At 43.9% G+C, this 12360-nt stretch overlaps 1 protein-coding gene across 1 annotated transcript in view; it reads right to left on the bottom strand.

The window, feature by feature from the left end:
* The window catches only part of HSD17B2 (hydroxysteroid 17-beta dehydrogenase 2), a 75194-nt gene that overhangs the window by 14322 nt on the left and 48512 nt on the right, over positions 1-12360 (bottom strand). The gene's annotated exons all lie outside the window — the stretch shown is intronic.

The following is a 12360-nucleotide window of genomic DNA, read 5'->3' as shown; positions in this document are numbered from 1 at the left end:
TATGATCCAGGTATCCCACTCCTGCATATGTATCCAGAAAAGATGAAAATTCTACTTTGAAAAGATACATCATACACCCCAATGTTCATAGTAGCACTATTTACAATAGCCAAGACATGGAAACAACCCAAGTGCCCATCAACAGAGAGTTGGCTTAAGAAGCTGTGGTATATACATATACCATATATATGAAATGGAACAGTACTCAGCCATAAAAAGTAATGAAATATTGCCATTTGCAGCAGTATGGATGGACCTGAGACTATTAGTGAAGTAAGTCAGACAAAGACAAAATTATATGATATCACTTATATGTGGGATCTAAAAAATACTACAAATGAATCGATATACAAAACAGAAACAGACTGACAGACATAGAAAACAAACATGGTTATCAAAGGGGAAAGCGGGGGGAGAATAAATTAGAGGTATGGGATTAACAGTTACAAGCTACTATACATAAACTAGATAAGCAACAAGGGTTTATTGTATAGCACAGAGAACTATATTCAGTATCTTGTAATAACCTACAATGAAAAATAATCTGAAATATATATATGAATTACTTTGATGTATACCTGAAACTAACACAATATTGTAAATCAACTAAACTTTAAAAAAAAAAACTCAGTAGAAAAATTAGATGGTAGTTCAAACACAGTTGAGAATTTGTTACCTAAAAGCTAGATCTGAGGAAATCACTAGCGATACAGAGAAAGTGGAAAATAGGAAAGAGAGGTATGGTAGGCAGAATAATGGTCCCTCAAAGATGTCCAGAGATGTCTCTGGAACCTATGAATATGTTAGATTATATGGAAAAGGGGGGACTGAGGTTGCTAATCAACCTTGATCATGAGCTTAGCCTGGATTATCCAGGTGGGCCCAATGTAATCACAAGGGTCCTTATAAGTGAAAGAGAGGAGAGAAGGGCATTGGAATGAGAGAGATGGCCCGATGTTGCTGCTTTAAAAACAGAGAAATGGGGCCATGAACCAAAAATGCAGGCAGCCTCTAGAACCTAGAAAAGACAAGGAAATGGATTTGCTCGTAGAGCCTCCAGAAGGAATTCAGCCCTGCCAAAACGTTGGTTTTAGCCCAATGAGACTCATTTCAGACTTCTGGCCTGTAGAACTGTAAAATAATAAATTGGGGGTTAAAAAAAAGAGGGTGTGAGAAAGGACTTATTCTAGGAGGGCTGGCTAGGGCTGGGGGCAGATGCTCTTTATTCCACTTGAATCACATTTCTTTTAGAAGCTGAGAGAGATTGAGCCTTAAACTGCGTCTCTCATTGGACCAGCTGTGAGGGATGAGCTATGGAAGGCAGAAACAAAGGAAGCCAGAAAAGTGGTGTGACCTTACTTGGAATAAGGTTCTCTGCAGATGTAATTAAGGTACAAATCTCAAGATGAGACCATCCTGGATTAGGATGGGTCCTAAATCCAATGATGGCTGTCCTTGTAAGAGACAGAGAAAGAGAAGACACAGAGAAACGAAGGAGCAGACCATGTCAAGATGGAGACAGATTTGAGTGACGCTGCCACAGACCTAGGAATGCCTGGGACTACAGAAGCTGGGACAGGCAAGGAGGCATTCTCCCTTACAGCCTTCAGAGGGAGGTGGCCCTGCCAGCACTTTGATTTCAGAACTTCTGGCCACCAGAACTGTGACAGTATAGATTCCTGTCGTTTTAAGCCACTAATTTGTTACGGCGGCCCTAGGAAATGAATACGGGTGTGTTCCTGGTGTTCTTTCACTGGAAGACACGAGATTATGAAGGGGTTCAGAGCACCCAGGAGACCTCATGGGGAACCCAGGATGACTGAGCCCATGACATTAAGGGTCCCAGGTTTGGCAAAGATTTCCCTGGTCAAAGAAGCATCCACTGGCTGAATTGATGAATAAACTGTGATACAGCCGTACAATGGAATACAACTCAGTCACTAGAAGGAATGAACTTGATACACACAACAGCATGGATGAGTCTCAAAATAATTATGGTGAAAGAAAGAGCTGGACAAGAAAACAGTATGTATTGTATGATTCAATTTATTTATAATTCTAGAAAATGCAAACAAATCTATAGTGATAGAATGGATCAGTGGTTACCTGCTGGGGGGCCAGGGTATGGGTTAGAATGGGGGACAAGGAAGTCTGGGGAATGAAGGTCATGTTCACTATCTTGATTGTGGTGATGGATTCCTAGATACATATCTATGGACCTTGAGGGCATTATGCTAAGTAAAGTAAGTCAGACGGAGAAAGACAAATACCATGGGATCTCCCTTATATGTGGAATCTTTAAAAAAAAAAAACTACAAAAAACGCTAATTCATGGATACAGAGAACAGATTGGTGATTACCAGAGGTGAGGGGTGGGGTGCTGGGGAAATGCATGAAGGAGGTCAAAAGGTACAAACGTCCAGTTATAACAAAAATACATTCTGGGAATGTAATGTGCAACATACTGACTATAGTTAACAGTACTGTGTTGTATATTTGAAAGCTGTTAACAGTAAATTTTTTTTTATAAATTTACTTATATTTTTTATTTTTGACTGTGTTGGGTCTTTGTTGCTGCACGTGGGCTTTCTCTAGTTGTGGCGAGCGGGGGCTACGCTTTATTGTGGTGTGCGGGCTTCTCATTGCGGTGGCTTCTCTCGCTGAGGAGCACGGGCTCTAGGTGCACGGGCTTCAGTAGCTGTGGCTTGCGGGCTCTAGCGCCAGGCTCAGTAGTTGTGGCGCACGGGCTTAGTTGCTCCGTGGCATGTGGGATCTTCCCAGACCAGGGCTCGGACCCCGTGTCCCCTGCATTGGCAGGCGGATTCTTAACCACTGCGCCACCAGGGAAGTCCAAGATAGTAAATCTTAAAAGCTCTTATCCCAAGAAAAAAAATTGTAACTGTGAGGTGATGGATGTTAACTAACCTTATTGTGGTAATCATTTCGCAACGTATACATATAGCAAATCATGCGGTACACCTGAAACTAATACAATGTTATATGCCAATTATAGCCCAATAAAACTGGGGGAAGGGAATATAGGCATTGAAGTAGAGATACCTAGAATAGCTAATGTCAATTATCATCATTATTCTTACATGATTATTAAAGCTTTGGTCTGGGACTTCCCTGGCGGTCCAATACAGTGGGCGCGGGTTTCATCCCTGGTGGGGGAACTAAGATCTCACATGCCACGTGCGGTGTGGCCAAAATGAAAAAAAAAAAAAAGCTTTGGTCTGGCTCACATAACTTCCGTTTGAGAAAAACTCATCCTTACCTCCCTGTCTTTGTAGGAAGGCTGTCAGTCAACAGTTCTGTCCTCATTCAGAGAGGCAGCCTGACCGATCATAATACCCCATCCCCTGGACCTGGAGATTGGTTTGGGGCTGGGCACGTGACCTCAGCTGAGCCAGAGTCCTGATCTAGATCGTGGAAGGGAGATGCTTTTATGGTTTATTCCTGGCTACTTAAGTGTGATAATGGTGCAACACCGGCACTCCCAGGGGCCATTTCTGCCCCCACACAGGAGAAGGGAAGCAAAGGGAAGCAGAGGAGCGAGAAGGGAGTTCAGAAAGCTGGAGGTAGGGGTTGAGGACGGAAACGGGGAGTGGAGGTGGGGGAGAGTCACGATGACTCGAAACTTGGTTCCAAACAGTCGATGAGCTAATCAACTCCTTCTCCCTTCTTTAAGTCAGTCTGAGGTTTGGCCCTGTCACTTAAAAGGAAGAGTCCTGAGGCTTAACTGCTGAAATTTCAGTATAGTATCTGCCATCAAACATTCAGCTCTGTTCCCATCTTGTCACGTATAACCAGCTGATGCTTGTTTAAGTGATCTTTAGTTTCACCAAATCTTAGTTCAAAATCCAGTTCCTTCCTTTGACTGGGGAGAAGGGCCAAAGAAGTTGCAGCAACTTGTTCAAAGTTTCAACCCAGTCTGTGCGGTTAGACTATGCTCATTTCTCCACGGTTTTTAGAGGTGAGGTGAGCTTGGCCAGTTGGAAGGAAGGTTAGCAGAGGGCAGCAGGTAAAGAGCCAGCTTCTGGAGCCAACACTGCCTGTGTTCAAATCCCAGCTCTGCCATTGATTAGGAAAGGCAGTTAAAGTTAGAAAACCAGTTTATGTTTATGTGCCTGTCTTTTAATCTGTAAATTAAGAATAATGATAATACATGTATCACAGGGTTGTTGTGAAAGTTAAGTGAATTAATATATTAAAACAGTGTTTGGCACAAAGTAAGCTCCCTATTAGACCTTCCTATTATTTGCCAAGGCACTGGGATTTTTAAAGGCTCCCCCAGGTGATTCCAACGGGCAGATAGGGTTGTTAAACACTTCGAGAGAACATCTATGATTTTTTTCCATTTATTTCTGTCCTCTGGACATGTAAATATTAATACAGCTTGGGCTCTGGAAAAACTGAGATCTCTGTTTTGGTTGTGGAAGTTGTGATCTCAGAAGTTGGATAGTAACCTGGCAGTGCTGTTTGATCCTTGATCCAAGTCTCACAGATGTGGGGCATAAGGTATGTTGTGTTTCAAGAGACTGAAATTAAAAGAGACTTTCTAGTGCTATGCTGGAAGAAAGATTTTCTGCTTATATGTTTGGTTTTGCTTGTTTGTTTTTGAGCTACATATGCCTTGGTCAAAATATATTTCCTTTAAATTATGTTGAGCAAAAGCCGGTTTCAAAAGGTTGCATACTGTATGATTCCATTTATATAATATTCTTGAAAGAAACTTACAGAGATGGAGAACAGATTCGTGGTTAACAGGAGTTGGGGATGGGGTGAGTGTGTGGATGTGGCCATAAAAGGGGTATCTCAGGATCGTTATGGTGCTGGAACCATTCTGTATTTGATTGTGTTCATAGTTACAGGAAGCTATACATAGGATAAAACTGCACAGACCTATAAACACACACACATAAATGGGTGCAGATATAACTGGTGAAATCTGAATAAGTTCTGTGCATGGTACCAATGGCTTTGACATTGTACTGTAGTTATGTAAAATGTTATCATTAGGGGAGTCTGGATGAAGGGCGAACAGGACTTCCCTGTACATTTCCTTGCAGCTTCCTGTGAGTCTATAATTATTTCCAAATAAAAAATTTAAAAATGCATACTCCCTTTAAGACACGCTTAGGTGGCTTCCCTAGTGGTGCAGTGGTTAAGAATCCACCTGCCAACGCAGGGGACATGGGTTCGAGCCCTGGTCCAGGAAGATCCCACATGCCGCGGAGTGACTGAGCCCGTGAGCCACAACTACTGAGCCCGTGAGCCACAACTACTAAGCCCACGCACCTAGAGCCCGTGCTCCGCAACAGGAGAAGCCACCGCAATGAGAAGCCTACGCACTGCAACGAAGAGTCGCCCCCACTCGCCGCAACTAGAGAAAGCCCGCGCGCAGCACCAATGCAGCCAAAAATTTTTTTTAAAAGAAAAATTAAAAGACACGCCTAGGTCAGGAGAACTGCCTAGCTCCCATGTAGGTCTTCGGCCATACCAAGATCATATGGGCTCCTAACATTTTGGTAAATAAAACTAAAAAATTAAGTTTATTGAAGTTTGGCATGGGAGGCCCAAAAATCAAGGCCTGGCTAACTTGAAATGTTAAAACATGAGAGAAGCACCCTAAGCAAGCTAGAGCTTTTGAAACATTTTCTGCCAAGGCTGCAACCAAATTTAAAGTGACAATATACTTCTTCCTCACTCCATTCCACGCTCACCCCCATCACTGATGGACGTGGCTAATGCAAAGGCAAAACTTTGCCCTTAGAGCAGTACTCGCTTAGGAGGTACCAAAACTGAATGCTGGGGTTCCCTCCAATCGATTCTAAGTAGCCAGTGCCGGTAAATGGCTCAGAATATGGGGTGACCTTGTTATTCAGCGACTTAATGGAACACCCAGTCAACAATGGGACGTGTTTTAACCAACCACGTACAGACCTATGGACTCTTTCCATCCTTCATAACTGCAAACCATCTAGCCCTACTTGGTGTAGCTACCATGAAGGCAGCATCCCCCCCTTTTCTAGAACATACCAGTCCCCCCCCCCACCCAGCTTTTCTGCCTCGGGGAACTACTCAGTGAATGTGTTCCCTGGCAAGAATAAACTCAGCATTCATGTTTCTGATCACTCTGGTGGTCCTTGTCTTTCTGGTGGTCCTTGTTTTGACCTTATGGCATACTGTTGGCCGTGGCTAACACGGAGGGAAACTTGAAATTACAGTCCTGGAGCTTACAGAATTGTGAGGCCCTTTCCCCACAGCCCCCTCAGGGGACTCGGTCCTGGTCTTTGCCTGACTCCTTTGGTGTGACATAAGCAACAAGTTAGTAACATTTCCCAAGGTTCTAGCATTCAAATATTCTTGATGTCCTCTGAGGTAACACAGGGCCTCAAAACACTCCTCCTAGCCATAATGATCAGCACCTACCAGGAGATCCTCTTGTTCCTGACCTAAAGCTAACATATGACCATATAGGAATTACAGAAAAGAAAGGGCTTTCCAAGCGAGTGCTCTATTAACAGGGCAGAAATATTGCAGCTTTTCAGCCTGAGGCTGTATAGGTAAGGTGTGATTTTTTTATTTATAATAAATATGTATTTGGTCATGGTTGCTGTTTCTGGCACAGGGCTTCTAAAACCCTGGGAATTTCCTAAGAGATGAGAGTGGCAAAGGTTAAGGAGGACTTTTGTTATGTTAATGGAACGCGAACCTCTCCTAAGGACAGGCGGAGGGCTGGTTCAGGATCCAATTAGAGGGGTGGAACTTTCAGTCTCTCCCCCGGGAGGGCAGAAAGATTGAGATCAATCACCAATGACTAATGATTTAGTCAATCACATGCTATAAGGAAGCCTCCATAAAAACCCCAAAGGACGGGGTTGGGAGAGCTTCCAGGTTGCTGAGCAGGGAGATTTGGGGAGAGTAGGGAGTTCAGAGAGCGTGGAAGCATCACACCTTTTCCCTGTGCCTTGCCCTATGTATCTCTTCATCTGGCTGTTGATTTGTATCCTTTAATATCCTTTGTAATAAACCAGTGAGTAATCCAGTGAGTAAGCAGGTTTCCTGAGTTCTGTGAGCTGCTCTAGCAAATTAAGCGAACCCAAGGAGGGGGCAGTTGGTACCTCTGATCTATAGCAAATCGGTCAGAAGCACAGGTGATAACCTGAGCTTGCCACTGGCATCCAAAGTGGGGATGGGGGGCAGTCTTGTAGGACTGAGCCCTAACCTGTGGGATCTAATGCTATCTCCAGGTAGAGAGGTAGAGAGCTTCAGAATTGAGTTGAATTGTAGGACACCCTGCTGGTATCTGAGCATTGCTTGTTGGTGTTGGGGTAACTCCTCTCTCCAATATGGAACCAGGTGCAGGACACTTTTATAGGGGTACCAGGGTCCCATGCCCACAGCAGCTTTCTCATTTTCTAATACCTTTGCAAGCCAGAACACCCATGACCTTGTCTCAGGAGAAAGTAATGAGGGCTCCCAGCTGGTTTCTGCCTCCTCCAAGGTCATCTGGACTCAACTCAAGTAACAAAGTCCCGGGAATTCCCTGGCGGTCCAGTGGTTAGGACTCCGAGCTTTCCCTGCCGAGGGCCCGGGTTCAATCCCTGGTCCGGGAACTAAGATCCCACAAGCCATGCAGCGCGGCCAAAAAAAAAAAAAAGAGTAACCACCACCTGGTAGTCAGGTGGTTAAGATTCCGCGCTTCCACTTCAGGGGGCGTGGGTTTGATCCCTGGTTGGGGAAGTTCTACATGCCGCGTGGTGCAGCCAAAAAAAAAAACAAAAACTTTAGGCATGGTTAGCAGAAATTGGAGACTAATAGCATCTGGTTGTTTCCTTGTAATTTGACAATCTCTGGGGATTCGACAACTGTTTGGTATCAAGATCAATGTCTGGGACCTTGTTCAAAGTGTGATTGAGAAGCAGCAGCTGGGAATCTGTTAGAAGTGCAAGCCCTCAGGTCGCACTCCAGACCCCTGAATCAGAAATTCTTGGGGTAGGGCAGAATTTTTTTCTTATTGTGGTAAAATACATAAAACATAAAATTCACCATTTAACCCTTTTAAGGTGTACAATTCAGTGGCTTTTAGTACGTTTACAATGTTGTACAACCAATAGCACTATCTATCTAATTCTGTATTTTCAATGCCACAAAAGGAACCCCCATACCCCAGCCCTTGACAACCACTAAAATGCTTTCTGTCTCTATGGGTTTGCCTGTTTTGGACATTTCACATACATAGGATTGTCCCAAGGTATGGCCTTTTGTGTCTGGCTTCTGTCACTTAGCACAATCTTTTCAAGATTCACCCTTCAGAGTATCAGTGCCTCATTCCTTTTTATGGATTAATAATATTCCATTGTATGGATAGACCACATTTTGTTTATTTATTCATCAGTTGATGGACATTTGGGTTGTTTCCTTCTCTGGCTATTATAAATAATGCTATGAATACCTATGTACAAGTGTTTGTTGGAGCACCTGTTTTCTGTTCTCTTGAGCATACACTTATGAGTAGAACTGCTGAGTCGTAACTCTGTGTTTAATTTATCGAGGAACTGCCAAGTGTTTTCCAAAGAGGTTGCACCATTGTACGTTCCCACAAGCAACTCAGGAGAGTTCCAGTTTCTCCAGACCCTTGCCATCAAGTGCTGTTTTCTGGTTTTTTGATTATAGCCATCCTGGTGGGTGTGAAATGTTATCTCATTGAAGTTTTGACTTCCTGCAGTCGTTATTAAGTAGCCTCCTGGTGTATCAAATGCATCTGAAGTTTGAAAAAATTGTCCAGGGACCAGTAGCAGTCACTTAGGAACTAGTTATAGAAATACAGAGTCTTGGGCCCCCCTCAGACCAGCTCAGTCAAATTCTGCATGTTAACAAGACCCCCAGCTGATCACCATACACATTAATGTTTGAAGCACTGGTGTAGGAGGCAGCCCTAAATTGCCTACACTTCCTAATCTTTGCTTGAACGTACTAGCGTTAGGGTCTGTGTTTTTTTGCCCTCCCCCCCGCCCCCCATTTCCCTGGTGTGTTCTTGCTTGGTAATCTGGAAAAGTGAGAGGAACCCAGAATTTGGAGTTAAATAGACCCAGTTACCAGCACTGACTTCATTGTTTACCAGTTGGATGATCCTGGGCTAGAGTGTGCTTGATCTAAAAAGGAATCAGTATCTGCACCCTGCACATGTTAGAACTGAACGACTTCAGGGGTGTAAGCGTCAAATTCAGCTCAGCATGAAGACGTTCACTCCATCTTGCTCTCCCCTCTCCCCCTTACCCTACGCTAAGCCCTGGCTAGTGTGCGAGTTTTAAGGAAACAAATCTCAGCTTTGGCTTCCTCTCACGTCACTGAGCAGCTGAGACTGGCTGAATGATTTGCCAGATGATTCCCTTAAGGCAGCCAACTCGGCAAGAAAAAAAATCCAGGAATGATCCCCTTGTCAACTCCTCCGGACTAAGTAAGACCAGGCTCAAGTTTGGAACTGTGAAATCTGCCGGATACCTAAAATCTGTAGACTTGTAAGACTCTCTGAGGCCACTTACTTTGGTGTCAAGTAATTTTCATGCATTTTAAATAGCTCGATGTGATGGGCAACCATTACTATCTCTCAGTAGAGAGGTCCCTGTTACTAGGGTACTTTCTGTGTACCAGTAACTGTGCTAAACACTCAGAATCCACAATGCATTTAGATCTACAGTTGAGACCAGAAGTTCTCAACTGGGGCTGACTTTGCATCCCACCCCCACCCCAGTGGACACGTGGTAATACCTGAAGGTCAGCGCTGGGTGCTACTTGCATCTAATGGGTCAAGAACACAGATGTTGCTAAACATCCTACAACGCATTGGACAGCCCCCCACAGAAAGAATTAGCCTCCCCCAGATATCGATAATGTTCAGGTTGAGAAATGCTGCCTTAGACTCAGGAGCTGTGTCACCCTATCACGACAGAAGATGAAATGGACACAGACAAGTGGGGCTACTTGCCCCAGATCACCCAGCTAGTAATACAGGAGCACGATTCAAAGCACAACGGCCAAAATCCCTGAGGCCTTAGTCGTTTTATAAGGTTTGCTTTCAGCTGTTCTCATTCAATCACAGCTTATGACATAACATGGGTATTTACTCTGCAATTTCTTAAGAAGAAAACTGGCCAGAAAAGACTTTTAGACCTCTCAAACATAAAGATTTTTCAAGTGCCCTTCGTACAATCAATCAAAGAGTCATCTCCCACTTCCTACAATCCTTGGTTAAATATTTATCAAACTTCCTTGCCAGGATTTAGGTTAAAGAGCTATTCTATCTCTGTGGGAGGGATGATAAACATGATTACAGGGGGGTGGAAAATCCTCCCAGAGGAGATGTGGTCAAATGTGGAAGTAGTGACCTGTTGGGCTTATTTGCCCAGGAGCTAGTGTGTGACAGCAGCAGGATGGAACAGTCCCAGGTGGCAATGCCAGCAGTTGGCAGGATAAAAAGCCACAGGTGCACACAGAGCCAGCCTCTTCATGGCAGATGGCTTTTGGGTCTCTAACTCTACCACATGCCAGGTGCAAGGCTGATGCTTAAAACCGTGTCATTTCATCTCATCTCACCACGGCCCTAAGAAGAAACGATCATTATTATCCCCATCGGAAAATGCAGAAGCTGCAACTCAGAAGTTCAGGACTTTGTCCTAGGTCACTCCATTGTCAGTGGTAAAGACAGGATCAAAACCTAGGCAGTTTATCCCCCCTGAATTTTCCAGCCTCTGGAAGTTACCTGCATTCTTTGGCTCATGGCTTCTTCCTCCATCTTCCAACCTCTCTTTGAGTCTGACCTTCCTGCCTCCCTCTTATAAGCATTCTTGTAACCGCATCAGACCCACCTAGATAATCTAGGATCATCTCTGCCTTTCAGATCCTTAACTCAGTCATACCTGCAAAGTCCCTTTTGCCAAGTAAGGTCACATATTCCAGGTTCCAGGTTTTAGGTCATGCATGTATTTGAGAAACCACAATTCTACCAGACCAGTTGCCTACTCACAGTATCCTGAGACACGTGCTTTGCGGTTATTTACTGCACAGCAGTGGATAACTTGAACAGAGTCATCAGTTCCATCTCAGCTCCTCCTGGCTCATGCAAACTTCCACGATAAATCTACACCACTGAAATTCTTGTCATGCAGAGGGTGGCCGAGGTGCCAGACTCAAGACAACCTGTGGGTCAGGGCAACCATGAACTCCTTTTGGAGAACACTTACTGGCTGTCTCCCTCTCTCTCCATACCTCCATCTTCAAAATTAGAAAAAGACCAGGGTGAACTCCCAAATAAGTACGTTTTCCAAAATTACTATTACATTAGCTTTGCCAAGAGACACATCATCAAGTTGGCATCACATTGGATGTGAATTTTGTGGATTGGTGGTTGGTTATATAGTGTCTTTTACACATGCCATGACTTTTCTGATTCTTGTGTTACAGTCTAGCTTCTTATCCGCTTGCTCAAAAATCTTGTCCATTGTTCTGCAAAACGCTCATCAGCAAAATGCTAGGGATTCTGCTGAACTCCTCTGCCCCTCATCCATGAGGGAAACTATAAGCATGATTTAAGATCTTTGGCTCCTGTCCTCTTACAAACACCTGCCCTGTCGAGTACATACGCTTCCTTTCTGTTCTGCTTTCATGCTATTGTTTTAACAACTTTATAAAATTCCCTGAGTGGTTTCTGAGTCCCGCAAATGAACCTATTTCTAGAGTTTCCTTGAAACATAAGGGTTCAAAGCTGGATGTGATGAAGGAAGACTCCATACATCTTGGTGACTGACTGGGTGGGAGAAAAGGAGAGAAAGGCACAGGGAGAAACAAATCCAAGAAGGCTCAAAGCTCTGAAACCTAAAAGACTAGGAGATGAACAGAAAGAAGTCAAGAGAGGAAGCTCTGAATGGCTGATAGAAAGTTTAGCTTCAGACATGTTGACTTGGTGACGATGGTAAGATACTGGAATGGAACTAGTAAGGCTGAGTATAAAAGATTATGCATGTCCAGTGGTGAGAATAGGAGTGAGATGTGTGATTTATTTTAACGTTCAAACATTTTCCTCCAGTGGAAATATGTGACAAGTCCATTCAAAGTCTTGGCTTAGAAGAAGTTTTAGAGGTCAAGTTGAAGGTGTATGAATGGGCATCCTCTGTAGCGTAAATTCGTCACTTGCCCATTCATTCATCTGCACACTTGCATTTTTTCATTTATTAATTGAGCTTCTACTGCACGCCAGACACTGGGCCTATAGCAGGTAGTGTGCATATCAGTGATACATAAGTAAAATCTTATGAACGAATCTTATGCTCAAAGTTGAGAACCAAGAGAGGAAGA

Source organism: Delphinapterus leucas, chromosome 20 (genome assembly GCF_059928025.1).
Source record: "Delphinapterus leucas isolate spDelLeu-1000000601 "Yukka" chromosome 20, BTC_Dleu_Yukka2, whole genome shotgun sequence".
Classification (NCBI taxonomy): domain Eukaryota; kingdom Metazoa; phylum Chordata; class Mammalia; order Artiodactyla; family Monodontidae; genus Delphinapterus; species Delphinapterus leucas.
The sequence above is the reverse complement of the archived record's forward strand: the minus strand, read 5'-3'. Positions and strand labels throughout refer to the sequence as shown.